Source organism: Neopsephotus bourkii, unplaced genomic scaffold (genome assembly GCF_033783945.1).
Source record: "Neopsephotus bourkii isolate Nb327-2 ecotype Australia unplaced genomic scaffold, CSIRO-AGI_Nbou_v1 NB_1663, whole genome shotgun sequence".
NCBI classification, from domain to species: domain Eukaryota; kingdom Metazoa; phylum Chordata; class Aves; order Psittaciformes; family Psittacidae; genus Neopsephotus; species Neopsephotus bourkii.
In genome coordinates, this window is record NW_026902137.1 from 7,733,759 (window position 1) to 7,757,824 (window position 24,066).

Here is a 24,066-nt window from a genome sequence, read left to right on the forward strand (position 1 = left end):
AAGGGGTTCAAATGTGCATCTTTAGAACAGCCAAACTGCACAATCTCTCATCACCAATGGCTGCTGGATCAGAACACTTGCAGGTGGCTGGTGGAGCTCCTACCGGCATAAAAAAAATCTAGAGGGACTCTCAGGAGCTATGGACCAGTAGATCAGACACTCATGCCTCAACTATCTGCAATCCACAGTAAGATGGCAAAAGCTATGCTAAAGGATAAGTATCACTGAGCACATGAATAAACAAAGTCTGCAGAAAGCCAGCCCACATGGTATGGTTCTCAACAGGGAAAGCTTATTTGAGGAAGAAGAAAGTTGCACAGACATACTGTAACCTGTATGATCCCCAGACTGATCTAGTATTGCCTGACATTTTACATTTGTTAAAACTTTTAGAAGTATTTATATATATATATATATATGGGGTTTTTTAATTGATTTAGTGCAGTGGCAAAAATATACTTATCCATATAACCTATTTTACTCAAAAAAAACTTGTATGGAGACTTCTTTACCAGTATGAAATGTGATTTTACTAAGGTTTGTTGACAGAGCTTTACAGGGAAGATTACCTAGTAATACGTTAAGCCTAAGAGAGACTAAGGGGATAACCACAGCACTATCATTCCAAACATCTAATATTTCGAAAAGTCAAAGCTTCAACCATTTATGAGCCAGTGGTCAATGAAAGAGGAAGAGTGAAGAGAGTTCAGTGACACCTTGAACTGTGCAACTCTGAGTTTTGGTGGTGTTTTTTAATTTCCCTTTTACAACTATGTATAAATTACAAGTCATGTTTCTCTTCTTATTTAAAAAAAAAAAGGTGGCTTCTGGATTTCAGGTCCTTGCTTCTCTCTTCAGTCAGATTTCAAGGTAAACTGTCAATATTTTCAAATTTTCTTTTAACAGTGCTGGGGAATGGAATCAGTTTTTCTGTTTAAATGAAAAATGAGATGCTTTGCTACTCATGTCACTGTCACAGTTGGGGTCTGCAGAGAAAGAGCAAATATAATGAGATTTGAAAAAAAACCCTGGCAGTACTGCAGCCTGAAAGAGACATACAAATGTGAAGAAAAAAGCAATTGTGTTTTCCTTCCTATATTAAGAAGTATTTTCATATGAAAAATATTAAAAGCTACAACTTTACCTGTGACTTCCAATTGTCAAAACTGCTTCAAGAAAAACGTATTACAATTATTCAGGTCATGAACAAGCAAAAATAAGCAACTAAACCCAGAAAAAGAATTTATTTTAGAGAAATGAATGAAGTGCTTGACCACCAGTGCACTGTGACAAACTATGCGTACAAAGGAGCTGTACAAACTACATGCTTGTCTACATGGGAAGACTTACTACCATTACTATACCAACATAACAACATTTACATTACACCTACCTCAGAACAAAGTCACTGGACTTATAACAACCTAATATTAGATAAATTACTTACAGCAAATTTCATGTTCAGCCACTATAGTGACAAAAGTCTAAAAGCAGTGGCACAGTAACACTGACACATTTTACCATGTAGGTAAACACAAATATTTGTGCAATAGGTGCATGATTCCTTTAACTAGGGAGCAATAATACAGCCTGGTCAATGGACTCAAAAGTTACCTATGTGCTCATCATCTCCTTCCTTTTCTGGACTGATAGTAAGTGAATGAACATGTGAAATATTTGCAAGTAGAAAAGCTAAGATTAATCACACAATCTGTAGGAGAATACACTGCAAATACTGTACCTACACTGCAATACACTTTAGCTTTCACTCATTTCCAATAGTAACATGGGGTTTGCACACAATCACTGTAGCAACAGTAGAATACAAAAATGGATTTCATTACAGCATGCTAATATCACCATGTTCCCTACTATAACTTGCTGCTCAATACCTGTGACCAGCATTGACTAAAATAAAGCCATTCATCCATTTTTATTCTTACAAAATGCTTTTTAAAACAAAGGACTTACATCCTTAGTCATTCTTAGCATCTACAGTTTTGCATAATGATGCCTACAGCTTTACATCCTTAGTCATTCTTAGCATCTACAGTTTTGCATAATGATGCCTACAGCTACTTCACCAGGAAAAGAACACAAGGAAAATAAAGTAACAAAAACGTTACAAGCAGAACTCCAACATTTACCTTACCATATGTCTAAGCTTGTATAAAATTAAGAAAGTATGCCAAAAATCTAACTCAGAAGGAAAGCTTCTCACTTTTAAGACCTTTACGTGCTTGCTCCTCGATCAATCCCACTGTGGCAGTGTGTGCATTACAACAATGAAATAAAGATTGGAATTCTTCAACTGGGGCTAGCCAGGAAAGGCCAGCCAAGCTTCAAGTCACTATAGTGAAATATCCAATTTGCTACCTTCGAAACAAAACAAACAACAAAAAGCACCACAAACCCTAAGCATTACCACCACCAAGATCACAATGTGTTATTGCAAGGAGAAATCATATGGGTCTCCAACAATATGCCTCAAGGAAAGTCAGGTAAGAGCAGCTTTCATCAATAAAGACGTGCCTGTGTGTACAAAAATCCTAGTTTTCTTGAGGACATTTACATGAAGGGATAAATGAAGAAAGACTTTATAGGATAAAAGTATATAAACATGGTCTGAGAAGGAAAAAATGTCACATAGGAAATCCATTTGCTCATCATGCTACCAGGACTCCACAAACACCAGATAAATTATAAGGGATACTGCTAAAGAGAAAAGATGGATCTCCTGAATTACCTGTATAATATTATACAGACATTCACGAGTAATTAAATGCAATCATACAGGTACAACTGAATTAAATTTTATCCCTATTAATAAAAGGTTATTTTCTGCTATTCATACAGCTTATTTTGTCTGCAACACCAAATATTACTAGACACCAGCTTAGGGTTCTCACAAGTAAACAAAACATTAAACAAAGTCATCTTTTGCCTTGTTCCTTTTCTTTTCAAATTTGAAAATGTCATAAATCAATGAACTCATTTCATTAAATGAATGAGCAAAGCTTTTAAGGACAGTAATTAAAATCTATGGATTATTTCAAGACTAGGAAGCTCAAGAATGAGACATACTTTCTATTGTCATGTTACTTTTGACCATTTTGCTGCCTGCATAACTTTTACTACCTGGTTATGCACTACTAGTATTTTTAAATGGTCTAACAAAAGTAACTCCACATTTTAAATTCAGCATATAAATGGGGAAGGTTTGAGGGCTGCTATAGTCATGACCAAAGTTTTGACTGACATCAATACAAAACAACACAGAAAATACAGTGAATCCATTATGCTTCTTCGGAGTGTTTAAGACAGGCTGTTTTGACTCCTGCTGCTTCCAAGATGGAATAAAGAAAACCCATCTTGAATCTCCAACTTTTAACAAACTGGTCCAGCAAAGTCCCAATTCCAGGTTGACTTCGGACCTTAATTTATCTTTTGACTTTAAAAATTTGGATATTATTTAAATAAGAAAATTATTTCTTAGGTCACCTGAAATGACCTCCACGTAGAAGTGACAAACTACAAGTATTTGGTATGAATTTTAGTATTATAAGTATGAAGTATTTAGGAAGAACATTAGTAAGGAGAAAGAAATGTACCTTATACCACTGATCAAGAATTAAAATGATGCTGAGCAGAATCATACCCATCCACTTTATCTTTAGGAGTCACCTACAGTTTCAAGTTACCTGGCATCAGACCAGTGTGATCTGTTTAGCACTAAGCCGAGTTACTGAAGCAACAGGAAACTATAAGTCTAAAAATAGACGAGCAAACTATGCAGACTACCAGAAAATTTGTCAAATATGAAAATAATAATTTCTTCCAGGCAATCCTCACTTTTAGAGGATTATTAAGCAAGAATAATTACATACAGAGTTTGGAACATTTCAAGACAATCACGTAATTCTTTACGACATTTAAAGCAAGTAGAACAAGTTTTTCATTATTGGGCCAATGCACACAAACTATTTACAAAGATATCAAAATGGCTATGAGACAATTTGGTCATCACTGAGAAGAAAATGAATTCCCTGTTTTTTTCCTGTTTCAAAGAGAAGCATTATCATTTTCTTCTACTAAGAAATAGCATGTTTCCTTCATGATTTTTAGACAATGTATGCTTCTGAAGAGCATCATACATTCAAAACAATCCTGTGTACTGACAGTCTGGTCCAAAAGTTCACTAAAACATTTAATAGGGAAAAAACTATCTTTAAGCTTTAAACATTACTCTTACTGTTTTATATTATAGTGCCAGTTGACAAAATGTTAACGTTGTGACTAAATTTGATAAATGAAAATCATTATGGGTTTATAGTCTGGATTCTCATCTTAATGAGAGTTAACATCTTTAGAGCAAAATGTTCAGAGCTGCAAGACATATGCTGAACATGTGTATACATGTGAAGCTTTGAAAGCTGCTTAAAAATGTGAGAATGAGTAAAGTTCACGTTACCCTTGATAAATGTCAGCTGTCAGGCATCACAGCCCAATACACACTATTTTTTTCCACAAACTAGAGCCCAGAAAAATGTATTTTTACTTCACCAGCTGAATATAATGCATTATACAAGGCAACATCTACCCAAGGTCAAAAGTTTAGTGTTTTAAATTTTAACTTCCAGAGCAGGGTATTGGTTACATAGACATCATCATCACGCTGAAATTAATTGAAGTGTTTCCAAAAATCTCTACTAAAGTTACATGTAACACTCTAGTACATATTTTCTACCAAAATGGACACATTCAACTTCTCACCAAGTCAAAAGGAGCTTGAAAGAGAAAAAAGAATTGTTCCTATATCCATTACCAATTCTGTGTTTTTACAGTCCAATTTTACTTGAACGTTTTCTGCTCTAGTAAATCACTCATTACAGAATTCTAATTGTATCTTGCAGAATTAGCCCAAGGAACTGAGCAAAGTCTTGGAACACACCAGCTGTACAATAACAGGGTGGGGTAGGGATCAGATTGGCAGAACTTTCCATTAAGAAATGTTACTTTTTAATGGGATATAAATACGTCAATCAACCCTATCTACAGTGTAGTCCACTTAAAAGCTGTTCCCCAGCGCTCCCCTTTGAAACCACATATAATTTATCATTTTGTGTATATGAAATATTATTACTATGCTATGGTTATCCTGCCAAACAGTGAAACGTGCTTTAAAAATTTCACTGCCATTACCATATTAACAAGCTGGTTTCTTCTTCCACAGCAAAGTCTGAAGCACTATGACAGTCTTCTGTGAATTTTAATAAAAGTATTATCTACCTTTCCTGAGCAGGTTAACAGCTCCATGTGTTGAAAGATCATGAAGTATGCATGTCATATCAGTACCTTTCCCTCTCTGTGTTTAAGTAGTATTTTGATCCATTGAAAATTCATACACTTCTACCAGGATTTTCAGAAGCACTTAACACTGGCCTGAGTCTCTGCTAATTCAGTGAGAACTGTCACTACCTCCAGTAGAAACACTAAAGCTCAAAGTAGTGTTCCTCTCAAAATACTATCTTCAGCAGGGGAAAAAAAAAAAAAAATAACAATCTTTTATCTGAGTTTTTTTTATTAGCCTCAAATAGAAAGATACAGTAAATGTGCTATTTCTTATCAGATGACCTAAATTTTATTTAGAAGTATTGCCCAAGTTATTTAGAAACATAGGTGTGCACTGTACACAGAGCCAAGAAAAACAGATGTAATATCTCTCTTCGCTCAACTGACACCTTTTAAGAATGTTCTGGTAACTACAGATCTACATCAAACCTGATGCCAGAATTCGAACAACTCCTATTTAAAATTATTATTCTGGTCTACTTGATATATTCTAAGAATGTCAACAATAACCAGCATTTTTATTTTATTTTATTATTTTATATATAAATATTTTATATATAAATAAATTATATTTATTATCATTTTATTTTAAATACACACTTTGTACACACAAACAGCCCACTACTTATTTACGGTTATGCAAAGTAATCTAAATTACCTTTCATCAACCACACTGAACACCAGTGTCACAGAAACAGAACAATCACTGCTGAAAGTAGTGGCAGCTTAACTGCCAGATTTACTACCAAAAATGCACCATTTGTAGCAATGTAAAAACATCAAAATAACATCCTTTAACTGCAAAACTGAGTATAAGCACTAATCAGATCAAACCATGGAGTTTCAGCAACATACAAAACCTCATCTTTTATGGCATAAAAAAGAACATGAGGTATAAAAAAAGGCCCCCTGCACATTTGATTTACAATATTCATTGCATTTGCTCTGGAGCCAACAATGGTGATGTGAAATTAGAGATGAACAATCAAAGCAGAAAATCTAATGAAAAGGCTGTGACCTAAAATAAATTGCCTATTAATGCCACCAAGATGATGTACAGTTGTGAAAAGTAACATTTTTATATACTGTTTTAAAATAAACATCTAACATTACATACTTTTTAGTGCTATAATCCTCGTATCAACATTTCAAAATAAGTACCTTCAAAGAGACAGATTAGTAAATATATCCCATATTAGTGCAACAGGCATACCAAAAAGGAAAAGAGGTACTAAGAATGACAAAACTTGTCAAGTTAAGGACCACAGCATACTTGCTACTGACCATGGAAAATACCTTGTGAAATGCCAACAGTTCATTCAAGTTAGTCATAACTGGTTGTCTTAAAATTTAAAGCATTACAGAAGATGTACAACACTGAGAAATTCCAAACTGTTTTTTCTAGTCTTTAAATGACATATTCCCTTCTACCTTCACAAATTTTAGGAAGACTGATACATGATTTCATTCGTTCTAAAGAGGAATCTGTCACACCTAAACCCAAAGTGAAGTTCAGTTTGGGTGAGGGGTAAACATCTATCTGCCATGGAAGAGTTAAATGACACAAGGATAACACTCACTTGGAGTACAAAAGGGCCACAAATCCTGCAACTGTGCAGTAAACACCAAACAGTTGCTTTTACTGCTTTACACATCCTTCCTATCTCTAGTTCTTTAAAATTCAAGGACCTTTGCAGAACTCTGAATGATGAGTAGGGATTTCTTACTCTCTGGGCAAGTGAAGGGGTTACCACTTACTGCCCTGCTGTTACTGCATGGCCAGCTACTCACTGACAAATTGCCACTGGGATGTCATACACAGCAAAATGAAACCAGTATCTTAAAACACCATCCTGCAAACCGCAGCCATTCAGGACTGACAAATTACTGGCACACAGTACAAGCAGGGCAGAATTTCTTCAGTTTCCCATCAGAGATCCTTAGACACTATAAATAAAAAAAAAAGCCAAACAAAAAATTCTTATGTCTGATAGTTTATAGGACTGAAAAAAAGTATTTGAAATACCTTTTAAAAGGCTGGGTTTTTTTAATGGCTGCACTGCAAAGACACTGAATTAAGTTTCCTGAAAGGAAAAACTCATTTTGCTTTTACAGCCAAGCAAGTCAATGTTTTCCTAACATTCTAAGCCAGTGAGTGACCAGCTGCCTCCAAAGTTTCTCAGAAGCTACCCAGAAACTTCACAAAAACATTAACTGAAGAGTATTATGAAGACAGCATGAACAGCATACTAGGTAATCCAGTGCCATTAAACAGTATTAATCTCTGACAGACTGTAAAAGCAAGCAACAGAGAAAATTACAACTTATAATGCTTTACTTCTAGAAAGATCAGAAATGTCTCCTGCATACCTGAAACAATGTAATTAACATTTATATTATATACCCAGAAAACCACAAGAAAGCAAAATAAAAGGGTTATTTCCTTCAAATAGTGTTTCCAGCACTATCTCCATTATCAATACCATATCAATATCATATCACAGCCTCACTTATTCAGTACTGGTAAAAGGTGACTCTATCAAAGGGAGGTTTAGCTTCCAGGAATCCCTAGGAAGCTAATATGTATCATAGAATGCCTTTATTGTTAGTAGAGTTTATAACTATAAATATTCTTCTTTTAAAATATATAAAATGGTTTTAGTACACTAATAACTTGTCGGATATCATGTGCCTGCTAAGTGTATAAGTAAGGGTTTCAGTTTTAAATGGTTTTGCTTTCCACTTATCAGGATGCCCCCACTGTTCCCCCCAGGAAACACACACTACTCCAGTCTGTTATGTGTCATGCTCTGTTATTCAGCTTCTGAAAACCTCAAACATTTATTCTCTCTCCAAATGTTCTCTTATAGCAAGCTTAAGCAAGCTCCACACTGATCTTCATTTTCAGCATTAGGATATTTCAAAATAAGATTCCTCTGACTGAAATCCTCAATTCTAATCCTGTCACAACAACATGCCAGCAATGTTGACACAGGACCCAGGAGGACGACATTACATAGGTGGCAGGGAATCAAGGTGAAAAACAAAAGGAATCTAAAACAAAGAGAGCTGCTTTTCCTACTTTAACAGTATTGTGGAGAAGAGAAATGGAATGACAGCTTTTGAAATAACAAATCACCTAATGAATATTCTACACAAGAAGCTGGAGAGGCGAAAAAGATGCATAAAGTTATCATATTCAATATGCATAATTTTAAAGTATTAATTAGAAATGCCTGGAATAAGTATTATCGGAAATGTCACTATCTACACAGGTATTTTCTTATTAACAGCAGTCACAGACCAATTAAAAAGGATACTGTGACCATTACAAAGCTTGCAATTCGCCTTCCTCCTCCATTTGCATAGCCAGGATAATTCACTTTTGCCCCCTCCATTTATAATTATAATAAATAGGCATGAATAAAAAGAAACATTACTTCTCCCCTTGTAAGGCATTAGAATTTCTTCCTTCAAACAAAATAAAGTGTTTGTAATTGCCCATGTTCAGTACCCGTGGCTCTTTTTCCTCCCTAGGTCAGGCAAATCTTAGCACTAGAGAAAAATCTGGATAGGTATCACTGATTTTCTAATTCTCTATCACATCACAGCCCTGAGGTTTATTATGAAACAATGCTCACAACTGTCTGTTCTAGCACTGGAAATGAGAATATATTTTAGTAACATCCAAAATTAAAAATACTCATCCTCTATTTTCACAGTATCATTACCAAAAGATCACAATAGCATGTGGAGCTAGCAACACAAAAGAAATGCCAGTTTTGCTGGCACATCATTTTTGCTCTGAATCTATTTATAGTTGTCAGACCCCTGATTTATCAGGGCTTTTCCTACTTGTACCTTGAGAACTAAAACTGTCACTGTAAGGATTACTGTATTCTTATTACCATAAAAATTATTGTGTTGTGCTTTTAATTTACTTATATTAAAGAAAACACTGCATTTCAAACTGACATTTGATTAGAGAGTGAACAATGGGCATGGTGCAGTGATACATCAAGAATTTTTGATGCCACAAACTGTAAAGTTGATCCCTTCTGTTGTCTTAGCCTTCCAGATCTATACTTCAGCAGACTATTGCAAGGACACTACATACCACAAACGAGTGAGTGCAACAGTTATGGAGCACTTTGGCCAATCTTCTGTTCTCTGTCCTCCATCTCTTCACAGATGTGGTCTCTCTACTATTTTAAATTCACACACTCTTTGAGAAATAGCAGGTTATACTGACTATTATCCTAAAAGACAACCACTGGATGCACAATAAACATCAAAGGAAGGTTTAGAGAAATCAGAGCTAATGACAGAGCTTTCCAGAACACATACACAAAGCTGAATATGAATGAGAGGGTTTTTCTACATTAGCATGTGGAATTTCATTGACCAACCCTGTCCTACCCCCCATCCCCAAGACCTCCATCCAAACAACCAACCTAAAACTAGCTTTGCTGGAAATAAAGCAAACTCCTTTACAAAAACTGCAGAGTAAATATCCTGGTCTGCTACTTCAGTAGAAATCAGTAAGGAAAGCTACCATTTACTGTCCCTGGGGCCTGAAGAGACTTCAGCCCACAGCAGAAGCTGGAAAAAACCTGCCTATTAGGGCACATCAAACCAGAAACATTTACCAACGACAACTGTATAGATAACACAACCTACAGAGATCATAAATGCATGAAGTCCTTTCAGCTATAGCAGCCAAGCCCTGAACTTAGCACATTTTCCAGGCAAGTGCGGGAGGCAAAACGCTACTTGCAGCAGGAGGTGTGCTTCACTCAGGTCACACCACGTTGTTCTAGCTGAAAAACACTGTGCTTTCCACATATTGTTTTGTACACTAAAGGGGAAAAAAACCTTATTTCTTAGACACCAGTTCCTGAACTGTAGTGCCAGAGAAACAAGATTGTGTGTATGTACACATATGCTTAAAGGAATCAACATATCTGCAGCGTGAAATTTTTTGCTATTCATCTTGCTACATCCCAATAGCACAAAGGAGAACTCACAAAACTTATGCTAGCAAAGAGGGTGAGAAAATTAATATTTATGAGGGGGAGGGGGCTTTTTTTTACTGTCTTCTAAGAAATTGCTGCCATAAACCTGCTCCAAGGCTAGAGCAAAACTGGACTTGAAAGTTGGCTGGAAGTGCTTTGAGGACCTCAAGATCTGATTAATGTCCTAGAAAAAGTATGTCTCCCTATCAAACACTGCTCTTCAAAGAGGGATTTACATTCCAGAAACCCAACTCATTATTGCTGCAGAAGACCAAGAGCTCACTCATCACTGGAGATCTGCAAAAAGGATGCAGACAAAACAGCTTTGAGACAAACCTACTGAGGAAGAAAGGGAAAACCCACTTAGTGCATCCCCTGACTAAACACTTAGACTGCAGATAGTAGGTTTCATCACCAACTGAAATAGAAATAAAGCAGAGAAGATAGAGGTATAAAGGTAAGGTTTCAAAACAAATAAAAAACCTACCTTCCCACTGCTACAGGTCACCTCTTTTTCAGCATTGTTTGTGCCAGCATGAAAGTTAGGAGCTGATTTAGAGAGAAGCAGCAAGCTTTAATACTGGATACCAGAGTCTAGTTCACTGTACAACTCCATTATCAAAGCCAGAAGACTGAGGGGAAATAAGCCAGCAGAAATCTGAAGCACACAATAGAAGTACTGATAAGTTTCAAAATATAAAATAATTTTCCAAATTGAGAGGCTGTGCTTTAGAGTTTTCTCTAAATTACCTTTCCAGCCTTCAGTAAAACAGGACAATAGGAACTGCTTACTTCAGATAACAGAAACAATAGACAAAAACACCTTGCTGTGAATTTCTTTTTAAATTTCTCATTCACAGTTCAGAAATTTTGAAGGGAGAATACTGTAAAAGGGCAGCTCCCAAGCAGCTGGCAATACCCCCACCCCGAGGGAACTAGGGAGATAGAGCCAACCTAAAAATCTATTTTGAATAAGCATACAGAATCAATCAGTATAAAACTCCATAGTTCATTTTCAGCTTGTGATTTCTTATTTAATGCTTTCTGGTTATAAAATGCTTTGACAGTATCCCCGATACCCCATTCTGGCCATTTTTGTTAGAAGTAAAGGTTACACTAGTGATTTTCTCATGATCAGCAGTTAGCTCTTGTTACCAAGCTTCAGAATAACACTCCTCCCCCAAAGTAGTTTACTTTGAAGGATTTACAAATCTGGTTTGTGTTTCTTTAGCCTGTGAGTCCATATTCATTTTTTGCCAGTTTCCCACCCTACTGCTTTCATATGCACTAACAGTTTTAGAGATCATGTATGTCTAATGCTAAAAGGCACATGCACCCAATGGTACCACAATGCAATCACACAACTGCTCAAGAGAAGTCTTTCAGGCACAGACATTTAAATGATGCTTCAGAAATAGAGTTCACAAGTGATCCTTATTTCCTAGCAGTTGTTACTCACTCTTCTTTCCTTTCAAAGAGCATTTATTCCATTTCACTGTGATAGGCCACGAGCAGCTTCACGGCTGCTTCCCCTTTGCAGGCAGGCAAACCACCACGGATGGACAATGTGAAGCAGCCAGGACGCACACAGACGCCGGGAGGGCAGAACAAAGAATCACAAGGAGTAGGTAAAAATAAACTATATAATGTCTGCTGCTTGGGAACATTAACTGGAACAAACAGGGAGGCCACCAACCATCATTACAAGCGCATGTTTCTTTTGCAGTTGCAAGGAGAATTGCACACAAGAGGGGGCAGGGGATCTGCTATTAATCATATTATATTCATTGTTCCCTTGATGCTGCTGGCAGTGCTTCAGGAGACTCCCGCAATTCCCAGATCAAACTGCAACGAGAACGGCAGCACTCCGCCAACAGCCCACATGGAACCACCACAACCTCCTGTACTGCAACACTGAACTGCTTCTTGCCCTCAGTTTTAAAAAACCCTATCACAATAGCTGAGGGCTCCTCCCCACCCTAATCCCTCATTAGGAAAATGAACACACTGCATAAATCCGATGAAACTATTTGCAAGAACAAGCCAGTAGAGAGGTGAAAACATCACCCTGAAGTAGCCTGGAATCAAGTTGCTTTGCTGGGGAAGAGTTCTGAATGTTATCTATAAGTAAGGTGCTGAGTGACTCCTTGACGAAGTGGCACTTACCATTCAATAAGCTGAAGGTTCCAGCCAGACCTGCAGGCCGGTACCTGCGCCGGGACCGGGGTGGGAGGAAACGGCAGCTGATGCACAAAGTAACCAAGTCAGCTATTCTTTTGTCAGTGAAACGACAGACATGTTTAAGGGGAAAGAAACGTGGATTAACTCAATCTCATATTCATACTTCATTGAAAACGTAATGCTGCTTTAATTCGCCTGGTTTGGCAACACTACAGAGGGAAGGTGAATTTTCTCAGCCACAAACATTTACAATTTTTCTGTAACAAACTGCATAGTATGGAAGTGACACAGCTCTGCTTAGGTCCAGAATTTGTTAGAATCGCCCTACCTAAATATAAATTTGTAGCAATGGCTACCACTGGGCTTCTGACACTTTGTAAGCTGGCAACGATGTTGAGCTGGCAGTACTTGTCCCTGGACTGAACAAACATATCCTTTTGTTTAATGAAGATACAAAAGAACAGAAAAAGTTACAGTTCAGAAAACAGGTTTTTAACACACCAACTTAGGAGCTAAACAGTAATAATGAGACATTTCTACCTCGGATTTCTGTAAGGAGAAACCACTTCAATCTTCAGAAAAGAAAATATATATGCATAAGCGGCTTATTAAGCAGCAGAGCTCCAACAGCCAGTGTGCCTGGAGTCACCCGCCCACTCCTCACCTTAATCAGCCCCGATAGGCAGCATCCATTCTTTTATACCTGTGTATGTATGGTTTGTTTGGTATTGAGGGAGTGAGGGTGGGGTGTAAGGGGTGGCTTATTTTGTTCCTGTTGTTTTGGGGTTTTTTCCACCACACAAAAAGCATGTTGGAAGTTGACAGAAACTGGACTCCTTGTCTACTGATCAGTTTTAGGAGAGCTGGTACTAGCAGTTTAGACGTATTCCACTAGCTGGACACGCAAACTACCCGCTTGTGCTCGTCCTCCCCCTCCCATGGAGAGGCCGCATGCGGCACGGCACGATCACAGAGAATAAATACAGGAAAAGGGGGGAAAAAAGCCCTCAGCTCTTGGCAAGGGGAAGGCGTTCCACAAGCCTGCTCCGGGGTCAAAAGTTTACCGTGGTTTCAATTTCACCTTTCCGCAGCCAATGGCAGCGCGGCGGCTCAAACGGGCCGCGGGCGGCGGCGCGGCCCTTAACTCCTGCCCGCCCGGCACGGCCCGGCCCGGGGAGCGGCACCGGCCCCGGGGCGCCGGCAGATGAGGGAAGGGCCCGCTCCGCTCCTCTCCCCTCCGCTCCTCCCCTGCCCGTACCGCACAGAAAGCCCGGCAGGCTCCGCTGAGCTCAGCATTTCTTCTGGCATAGCAATGAAGGGGAGCTGTGCAGCAGCAGCACGCCAGCGAGTCACAAGTTAAGAGCTGCAGAAGCGGGTCCCCTCACCCCCATTTTAGTTGAACACCAGGTCAGTAATCTAAGGGCAGGACTCATACGAGTCAGTATCAAAGCACTGAGCTATAGAGCTGTGACAGCAGCGAGACTGTACTGGCAAACAGGAAAGACTGACCTTGTGAGAGGGTAGGGAGGGAGAGAGAACATCAGCACAGAATTGTCGGAAAGGATTCTGAGCGTGCAGTCAAGAACTGCAGTGATTTACTTTGCTTCTTGTCAAACGAGGACTCGGCTCTGCCCTGGCATAAGGCTGCTGCCCCCCAGCCGGTCCCCACCGTGCTGCTAATAATATGCTGACTTCAAAACAAGTCGTCCCCTCATCTGCTCCAAAGACAATCATGGAGTTTGTGGCTGTTGAGTACAAAAATTATCAGGTCTTCAGTCTCGCACAGGAAAACAAGTAATATCTAGCCACAGAGGTATAAAATGGTCTAGACACAAAATGTTTCTAATAGTGTCTTGCTTTGGCATGGAAAAAGACACAATGCATCTTAGTCACCATGTATTTTAAGATTACACAACTCAAGGAAGAACACAGAACAGGCTTCTTGTTCCACTGTACATCTCCATTCTGTATCAGTGGCTCCATCATCTCCTAATCAGTACTTCTGGTTGAAAATTTTAACACGGAATTATGACACAAGCTTTTCTGAGCCAAAATATCATCACAAGCAGTGTTGCGGACTGGGGGACTTGGGGACTACTGACTCAGCGAATCAGTCTGTGGTGGGGTATCCCAAAATCTAGGTTGGGATCAGCTTTATTCTGTGGGAGATTGATGAAAACGCTGACAACCACAAATACGGAATGACACAACCTATGATTGTCTTTTGGCATCTACTTGGCTTGGAAAGTCAATGTCAAATACACTTAAGCACGGAGAGCAACAGATTTATCACCCCTTCTTTGGCCTTGCCAGCTACAAGGCAAGAGGGCTAGAGTGCTCTTACGTGAAGATGTGAATGAAGAGTTCTCAGTTTGGTGCAAAAACCAGACAATATGAAGCAGCATCAAGAGACTACATAAAGCATATAGTTAAAACAACTTCAGTAGCAAAGTAATCTGAGTATGTTCAGCACAGGAGTAGGGTTACACAGAGATCTTGAAGTGAATGATTAGCAACTGTGACTTGATACCAAGTAGAATGGCAAGTCATTGCATACATTTGCAGGGTAAGCATCATGGAATTATCCATTCCGAAACAGGCAGCAGTCAAGGCAGAAAACACTTGCAAACATGTATGCTACCATAATTCAGACCGCCAACAAGCTGCAGAAAGAATGACAAGAATCTGAATATAATTATGAAAAGGTAAAACGAGTATATACACCATTGACACACACAAGAGTTTTATGCTAAAGATGCCAGTTAAAGTAAAACTCGGTTTTCCAAACCCTGAAACCAACCAGATGGCAGATTGTTCAAGAGAATGTGCATGACAACCTAAGAGGAAAAAAACATTAGTCAGGTGGCAGCTATTACTAATTCTCCAGAAAAATGCAGTTTGAAAACTGATAAATTATCACAGAACCTTAAAGGTTTTCACAGCATTTTGTAACATTGAAAGATATTCTGGGCTCAGCCCTCCGCATAGGTCCCAAGAAAGGACAACGATATTCTTATGAACAGCTATGCCTGCTTTAAATACTGCCAAAAGTCCTCTTTTTATACTCAATTCACAGAACAGGTTTAGACAATAAGATAATTAGGCAAAACTCTTTAAAACCTGCTTCAGGAATAGACAACCATTCGAATTAAGAGCAGCCAATGAAAACCAACTTCTAGCATGGTCAAACAGTGGTGTCTAGAGGAGGCACAGGTAGATTCCTTTCTCAATGTATGCAGATAAGTATAGCAGCTCAATACAGCTACTATGAGGTTAAACTTAATGACTTGAGCCGCTAACAAAAGATGCAGTAAGCGATTAAAACAATCATCAAGTCAGAAAGCTAAAGACATCATGAGAGTCACTGTTGTTTGAGATCATGCTCCACTACCAAGCTTTTTATACTCTTATTCAAAAATAGTAAGACACCAAGGAAAATGCTGTCAAATAATGCTGTATTCTCATGGTTTAGCCAGGCTAAAATACAGTTTTGCCAATAGTAATTTAAGATTTAATTACAATTACATAAAGCTATTTTTTTCTAATTAGAACAGTTTGGTTTTGTTGTTTTACCTTCCCTAAATACCACCCCATGTTACAGAAATTCTTTTAAATTGAGACATCATAAATAAACTCCCAGTTTATAAGATGGCCTCATTTTAAAAGAAAATGGATGCTATAAAATTTTACATCAAGTCAGCATGTTACCAAGAAGCTTTTCTGTGTGTTCTGAATTTGATTAATACAAGCCAAGGTCACTTCCTGAAAGATGCCTACCACTGCAGCTGCAAGCAAACGAGACTACTCTGAGCTCAAGAGCTGGGGGATGGGAAGAAGACACCAGAAATTTCTAACACTGCCTCCAAAAATACACTAATTACAAAACCTGGGTAATATTTAGAAGTGTTTAGTTAATAAGTTACTTATGCAGTGATCCAGTAAAGCCCGAGTCTGTAAAATCACTTTCTCAAGCAGCAAAAGATTCACAATGATGCACCAATATGTCTGCAAAAAAAATGAGTAATTCTGACGACCCTTTACTAAACTTCATGTAATTCCCTTAAAAATGTTGATTTTTTTGGTTTTTTTTTTACTATGTACACTTTATTATGCAGCTCATGGAGCTAGTAAGAGTCTGCCCTTGAATTAACAGCATGTCTCAGCCCTATGGAGACTGAGAGGCTCCACCCAATCTACACTGTGTCCTATTCCAAAGCCATTTAGGAAAAACACGTTTCAGGCAAGCACGCAAGCTCCTTCCCAAAGTCTACAGCATGCATTTTCCCAGTTTCTGAAGACTACTCCTATAGTTTACAAAACCAATTAAAAATTATCTGTTGTTCACCTGAAATTCTAGGGCTATTTTAGTAGTTACTGTAAAAACACACCACCTTTGCATTTTGCATGCAGCCAGAGGTAGTTTTTTCCATTCCCAGACACAGTTAAAGCTTACATGTCAGGAAAATAAGACCCACACCAAACAAAATAGATCCTTTTTTGCTGTTTCTGTGTACAAATAAAGATTCTACAATTTGGAGTACCAAACGGGGTGGAGCACATGGCTGAAAAACCACACACCAACACACATTCCCAGCAGGGCATCTGTTAGTCTAGGAAGAGGGCCCAAGTGACATTATTTATGAACACACACACACACACACACACTCAATTTAATATACTTCATCTTTAAAAGAGCCTTAATGCACCCAACATTGCAACTAAAGTTTCAGAATAGGCTAAAGTTAAGAGGATCTCCTGAAAGATGATTTTGACAAATTGGTCACCAAAAGGAAAGAACATTGCTGGTTTCGGGTGGGCATCTTTGCCCAAAATAGACAAATACACTAAAGCATATCATTACCTATGCAGGCACAGCTAGAGCTGTGGTTAAAGATGCCTAACATTTTCCATCACAGAAACCTGTTCTGATTCTTTAATGACTGTCTCACACCCCTCAGAATTACTTTTTTGTGGAAGACTTGCATAAAACTGGTTCAGACATTTTAAAACAGTGGAGAATTCCACTGAACAAAATATAACCTTTTAGGCAGTCCAAGAAGTTGAAGCTTGAAGAGAAACTGATCAAATGTCTGAACAAGCTAAACTTCATCTTGCTGCTCCAATGAAGGTATCTATGCAGACGGTAACTGCTTTTAAAGCCTCTGAACATGCTCAGTTTTGTTTTAAATCACTTGCCAAGACCCTCAAGTATTTTATCTAACCAAGCTGGCTTTGTCGCTGCACAGCTCCTCCATGCTGACAGGATAGAACATGCTTTATCACCATATTACAAAGACCAAGAGCAGCTTTTCTATAAACTTGCCAGCTATGAAGCAGTCCAAGTGCCTGGCAGCACAGGAGCTATTGAGCAGAGACCTCTGCTAGGTTGTGCTGCCCCACCCATGCACAGCATCCAGAAAACAGAAGGCAGCAGTGAGACCAAGGCAAAGGCCACCCTTCCCTTAGAGTTCAAGAACCCAGTTGAAACTGCAGCTGGAGGTCTCAGCCCATAGTGCTGAAAGACTCCTGCCCCTCTAGTAGCCAGCCCCTACAGCACATGCTCACTCCAGCAATCAAAGCAGTGTCAACTAGCTCTGTGGGATTCCAGATGACAACCTTGCTGCAAAAGGTCAGAAATTTCCTCATCACAAATTATACTACTTTTTCCATATGCTTTAAAGGCATAAAATAAAAGTTATGCTGAAAATACTAAGGTTGTGAGATCATTCAAGAAATGTAAAATAGTATTGTCAACTTCAACTCTCAACACTTCCTCCCTTTAACCCTCATTGCAGATATGAAATTAAGCACTCTGCTGTGTGGGACAGGCATCATAAGCTCACAACAAAGACTACTCCTGACTTGTGTCTATTGTATCATCTCTAAAGTGCTACTATTTCAACAACCCTGTTCATTTTACTATAGTGATAGGTAATGGTCTCAAGAGAACTGCAGCCTGTCAAGGATCCCTATACTGCTATGGCCTTTGACCAGTGTGGGTACTTAGGGAGTTTCAGTGACATGCACATTAGAACAAAGGGGGTTTTCTCCCATGACAAGTAAACACTGATACAGACTTGTCTTGATTATAACAGATTGTAATCTGTCCGATTAAGAACATTCATTTAGAGCAGACTCTAAACTGACATTTCAATCACTGACCTAACTGTTGGAAATATACCCATCACAAGGAGGATCACAGGAGCAAGAAAGTCTGTAAATCACGCTCACTTGTCTCAGACAGTTTGCTAGTCAGCAGAGGCAGTACTTGAAGACACCCAGTCATGTGTTTGCACAAGAACTAAGCTACAGAATTAATTCCAATAAATATATTATTTTACACTGTAAAGCAACTAATTTTAATCAAAGCTATGGATACATTACCTTTTTTTAAATGTAGATTAATATTCTGAAAAAGTGCCCAAGTACTGTGGAAGACAACTATCTGCCAGCAGTTACCATATTACACACATACTCACACAAACTGGCTTCAATAGGACTCAAATGCCTGGTGTGTTAAAAGCATCTTCGAGAATTCTACTTGGTATCTCTTTGCTTCACCTACTAAAATAGCTATTGGTTTTTTTTATTTATTGAAAACCACACATCCCCTTTGCATTTAAAACTCAATCTTGTTATTCACTGATCTAATAATAAAAGGCCTGTTAATGAAGTTTCCTGAGTTTTTGGCATAACTAGATTCTCAAATTTGAGACTACAAGATCAGAGACGGAAAACAAAGGAAGTTACTGAAGAATGGAAATCAAAATATTTTAAAGTTTTCCATGCATAGTATTGGTACTTATACATAATTTATTGCATTGTAAGGAGCAAGTACAGCTACTTAATACAAAGACACTTCTAAAACACAGTTTGACCTTGAAATATGGAAATGTTCCTAGCTCAGTACTGTAATTAAAATCTGATTAAGTTTAAGTGTACGCAGGTACACTCTGGGTGGCTGCAAGCGGTGTTGATTTAGTTCAACACAAATGCTACCATTCCAAATTTGAAGTGACGTCTACCTATAACATACCAATAAATGTAAGCATTTCATTAATTAAAAATATCCTTTTCTGTTTTTTTTTTTTCTCATATACTTGACTATATTTCATATTCATAGTGACCAGAGCTTAGTAAAGTACCTTCAGCCCAACTGCAAACCAAAGGCAGAAAATGATCAGGTTCATTTGTCTCTCCACAGTATAGTTATCTCATGATATTTCAGATGCTGCCATTCATGATGTGCCAATGGTTACAACACGGAACATCTGCTAAAATTTACTGCACAAAACAAAGCTGCAATGTTATTTTGCACGTCACTGGCAGATTCATATCTTAGATTTCAGGGATCAATTATTGTAAAATTAAGCTAAAACAGATGAGGAAAAACCCTGAAGGCTGGTGTCTTTATTCAATGCTATGCAAAAGAGAAAAACAGCTCTTGGAGAAATACAGACTGGAAAGTCACAGAGCCTCCTCCAAGGCCTAGAACAAAAGGGCGAGAGGCAAGCTTTACTGCCTGCGACAAGTGAAATTCTAGTTTTCACATATTGGTTGAACACAGGAACCAGTTCCAGCCAGCCTGTGGAACCTCTACCCTAAGAGACCTTCAAAACCTGACCAAACAAACCCCAGACCAACTAGCTCTAACTCTGTTTGCAGTGTTAGGATTGATGCTTGCATCACTGATCTATGATTGTCACTAAAACACAGTCAGAGAACTATGTACTGCAGCCCAGTGATAACCTGGTACCACTGTAACAAAGGGCTAATAAGACAAAATAGTACTTTACAATTGACCCTACTTCATCTTAATCTAAGGTGTATTACCACATTCTCTTTAGCACTGATTTAAGCAGGTATGTTTTATTAATCTCAGGTACTCTTTACATTTTGCATACATCCATTAAAACTCCCATCTTATCTGACCACAATATTAATTCCTATTATCAAGAATTGTTTTTTTCTCCATTTATGAGAAAAAACAGCATGCTTTTGAATAAGACTCTCAATGCCTTCCTGTTGTTTGGAAGGGTTTTTTTTTTTGTCCAGACTTTTCCGTTCTTTACAAAGAATTTAGATTACATAAAAATCTTAAGCTTCTCATTTTTCTAATGTTCTATTAAAGCCGCAATACCTTCACTTCCATTAAAAAGACATTTTACAACTGATCTCACACCAAGCTCCCCAATATTCCTGCATCAGGCAAAAAAATCATTTTTGCTCATGAAAACAAATACAACTGGCACTTCTCAAACATGAATGTTTATCTGCAGAACTCTCCAAAATGACACCACCATCATTAACTTAGAAATTCCAAGTAATTTTAGGCAGATTTGCAGCCATTCTGGAAGTTAGTACAAGAGGTCACAGTGACTGCCAAAACCAGAAGAAGGGATCACATCCTTCTCCTTCAAGTGCCAAAAAAACATTTGTGATGGTTTGTTTCAGATCCAGTTGCTTCCTTGTTTGTAGATAAATGGCTAAGTAGTTGTGTGGTTTCACAACATTAGGAAGCAGTTTCATGTATTTTTATATAGTGCACTGGAGGAACCACCAGGATAGAGCTGTTCATTTTTATTATTATTATTTTTTCTTACATGCACTGGATCTTCAGTTCCCATATGCATAGACAGACTGAATTCTATTCTACATTCAATAAAACCCTAAGCTGGGGAACCACTGTTTGAGCATGTGCTTGTCAATGAGACATTAAGGATGCATCCACCACAATTTAAAAAAACCCTCATATTCTCCTCCACCACACTTCCATGTCATCCAGCAGTTTAATTCAAGGTTCAACTTGATGCTATGCTTTAGTCATCAGCCACACCAGTGCATTGGGAGGTTTTTATATTAGCATCCTGTAAGCATATTGAACATGGCAACTGATTAGCACCAGTCATGCACTTATGTCATACAACTGGAGTATATCAGCTATACAGCACGGTCGATTCAATGTGTTTTCTCGTCAGTAAATGCCATGCTGTATTTGTCCAGTTAAGTGACCTTCTATTTCAGTACTTCACATTTACAGAGAAGTCTTAAAAGGATGGGAAGTCATGTTCAGGTACACCACAGTCAGAACCTTATACTCTTGGGCCGTGATAAAATTACTAGAAAAGTTACAGATATTGTCTCCAGGCATGGCACAGATTTTATGTTTTGTTTTCAAAGCCCAATAAGCATTGTTAGTGTACCTAGCAGTCCATTAAGAGTTCAGAAAGCTACAAAACCTTACGTACGCTTGAGCTTTCACCAGTAGGAAGCTTACTTGGTTATATTCTCCTATAGATGAAGCCTATAAATAACAGTGTACATACAATAACAGGATAAACACAGCATACCATGGAGGGAACACAAGAGCATACAACAGTTAAGTCTGATGTCATTAACTCTGTCTTACAAAATAAAAATACTGTCATCTAGGTTTCTTCCATTGCAAGTAGATTTATGACAGACAATATACTTAGTGTCTCCATCCAGTCATGAGCAAAAGCCATTTATCCCTTCTTTCCACCACACAGTATCTATTTCTGTGTCATCTGCAAACCATTGCTTAGGAACTCTTAACATTTTAATGAGCACAGCTATCTGAGACAAACAGATTCGTTTGAAGAGATCATTCTCCAAAGGTTTTCCTTCCACTGTCTCATTTTCTTCATTTTGCTTTAGCCTGACCTTATAATAAAAGATGTCGATCTTATCACAAGAGATTATTCTGAAAGAGATACTTCCTTTTTTGAGACCAAAATCCCACTGAATCGAACATCCAGACAAGTCATCAGTTTCACTACTCTCCAACAGGAAGTATGGAGATTGATACGCTAATTTGTTTGGGTATTGAAGGCTAAATAGGTCACCCCAGAAGGTATGACAAAAAACACCTAACAAACACCAGTGAATAGCATCACATCCACCCTGGGCCCAAATCAGTTTTAGCTAAGAAATCCCATTTCATCACCATTGTTTCAAAAGAACTGTTCTGAGCAAAGGATCCATATCACCAGTTACCTCAGAAAGAAGAAATCCATGGTATCAGTGGTACAGAGAATTAAAAACTAAAGGCAGATCTACACACAGAAGGATGCTACCACTCCATCCCACAACTTTTAAGAGCAACATCCTTCACTGGCACAAGGATCGCCTAAAAGCCTATTTGCATTATATCCAGTCATACGTACTGAGGGCCAGGTCATACCATGCACTTCCTCAAGTTTAAGGGAGGTGGAAGAGAGCAAACTATACACAATATTAATACAGAACATAAAATACCTCTATATTTCTAAGGAAACTGAAATTTTCTCCCTTTTCCTAACCCATTAAATACCAATTTTTTCTCTGGATCAATGCTTATACATCAAAGCAGTCCTGGACACTTAAGTCTAACAGCAGACTTACCTAGTACAGTGTTGTGTCCAACAGAAGCCAGTAGGAATGCCTAGAAAGAAAAAAGGTAAGGATAAGCGTGTTTCAGCACAGTCTCAAACTTCACAGTCTAAAGCTTGGGAATTTCCTGATTCAAAAGGACTGAGTTTCCAAGCAGCTGGATTTCTCTGCAATATACATTCCTTTTTTGAGCCCCTGAAAATTCATGCAGCTAACATATTCTGTGCCAGTCAGTTCTGTGGTTCAGCTCTACACTATGTGAAAGCATCAGTTTTTTATTTTTAACTGCCATCTGATAATAAGGAGGAGGAAGAGAATAAATGAAACGACTGAAGAGGAAAACACTTTCTTCCTGTTGATTTTCCATGACACTTGTGGTTATTTTGTATAGATCCGCCTTGCTCTCTCAAGCCAAATAAAAAAAAAAAAAAAAAAGGCAGATAAGTGCTGGCTTTGATCTTAAAAAACAATACAGAGAAAGATAAAGTCCACGGTACCTTTTTGATACTGCATAAACCACAAGTACTTACATTCAAGAGGAGGGCGTAACTGTGTAATGATACAGAATTCTCTATTCTTTACTGATAACTCACACCACACTTCTTCCAATACTACCTTGCACTGGTTTGTCATTTTGACAGAACAATTAGTTCAGAAGGGTTTATTACTTACTTTCTTTTATTGAGTGGAAGAAAATTAGGAAAAAACCCCAAAACTATATGTTGTAGCAAGCTTCCTTTTCCCTTCAGTACATCAGCAGGCATAAAGACACCAGCACCTCTCTAGTAAGAAGTCTCCTAAATCAAGTGATGGGGATACACAGTCACTCACCCAGAAGAGAAAGCTCCTTATATCACCATTGTTTCTTCTTCAGTGACCACTCAGTGACTGTAATTATTACCTGTACTTACCAAATCTGCATTCTAAGAGGACAAGAATAAAAGAGCAGAGGTAAGCAAGACACTATTAGGACCTAATCCCAGAACAGGAAAAATCAGAGAGGTTTTCTTTTAGAGTTTACCAAATCTTCATGCAAGAAGCTTTACAGAATTATTTTAGTCATGATCAGTTTTATGTCTATAAATTAAGTAACAAACTTAACTGATAAGTAAAAAAAATGAATTTA

The 24,066-nt window shown here is 38.2% G+C and overlaps 1 protein-coding gene across 1 annotated transcript in view; it reads right to left on the bottom strand.

The window, feature by feature from the left end:
- Positions 1-24,066, bottom strand: part of NCOA3 (nuclear receptor coactivator 3) — an 83,327-nt gene that overhangs the window by 42,866 nt on the left and 16,395 nt on the right. Inside the window, exon 2 of the mRNA XM_061375387.1 lies at positions 22,953-22,992. The gene's annotated coding sequence lies outside the window, so the exon portion shown is untranslated. The remainder of the gene's footprint in view (positions 1-22,952; positions 22,993-24,066) is intronic.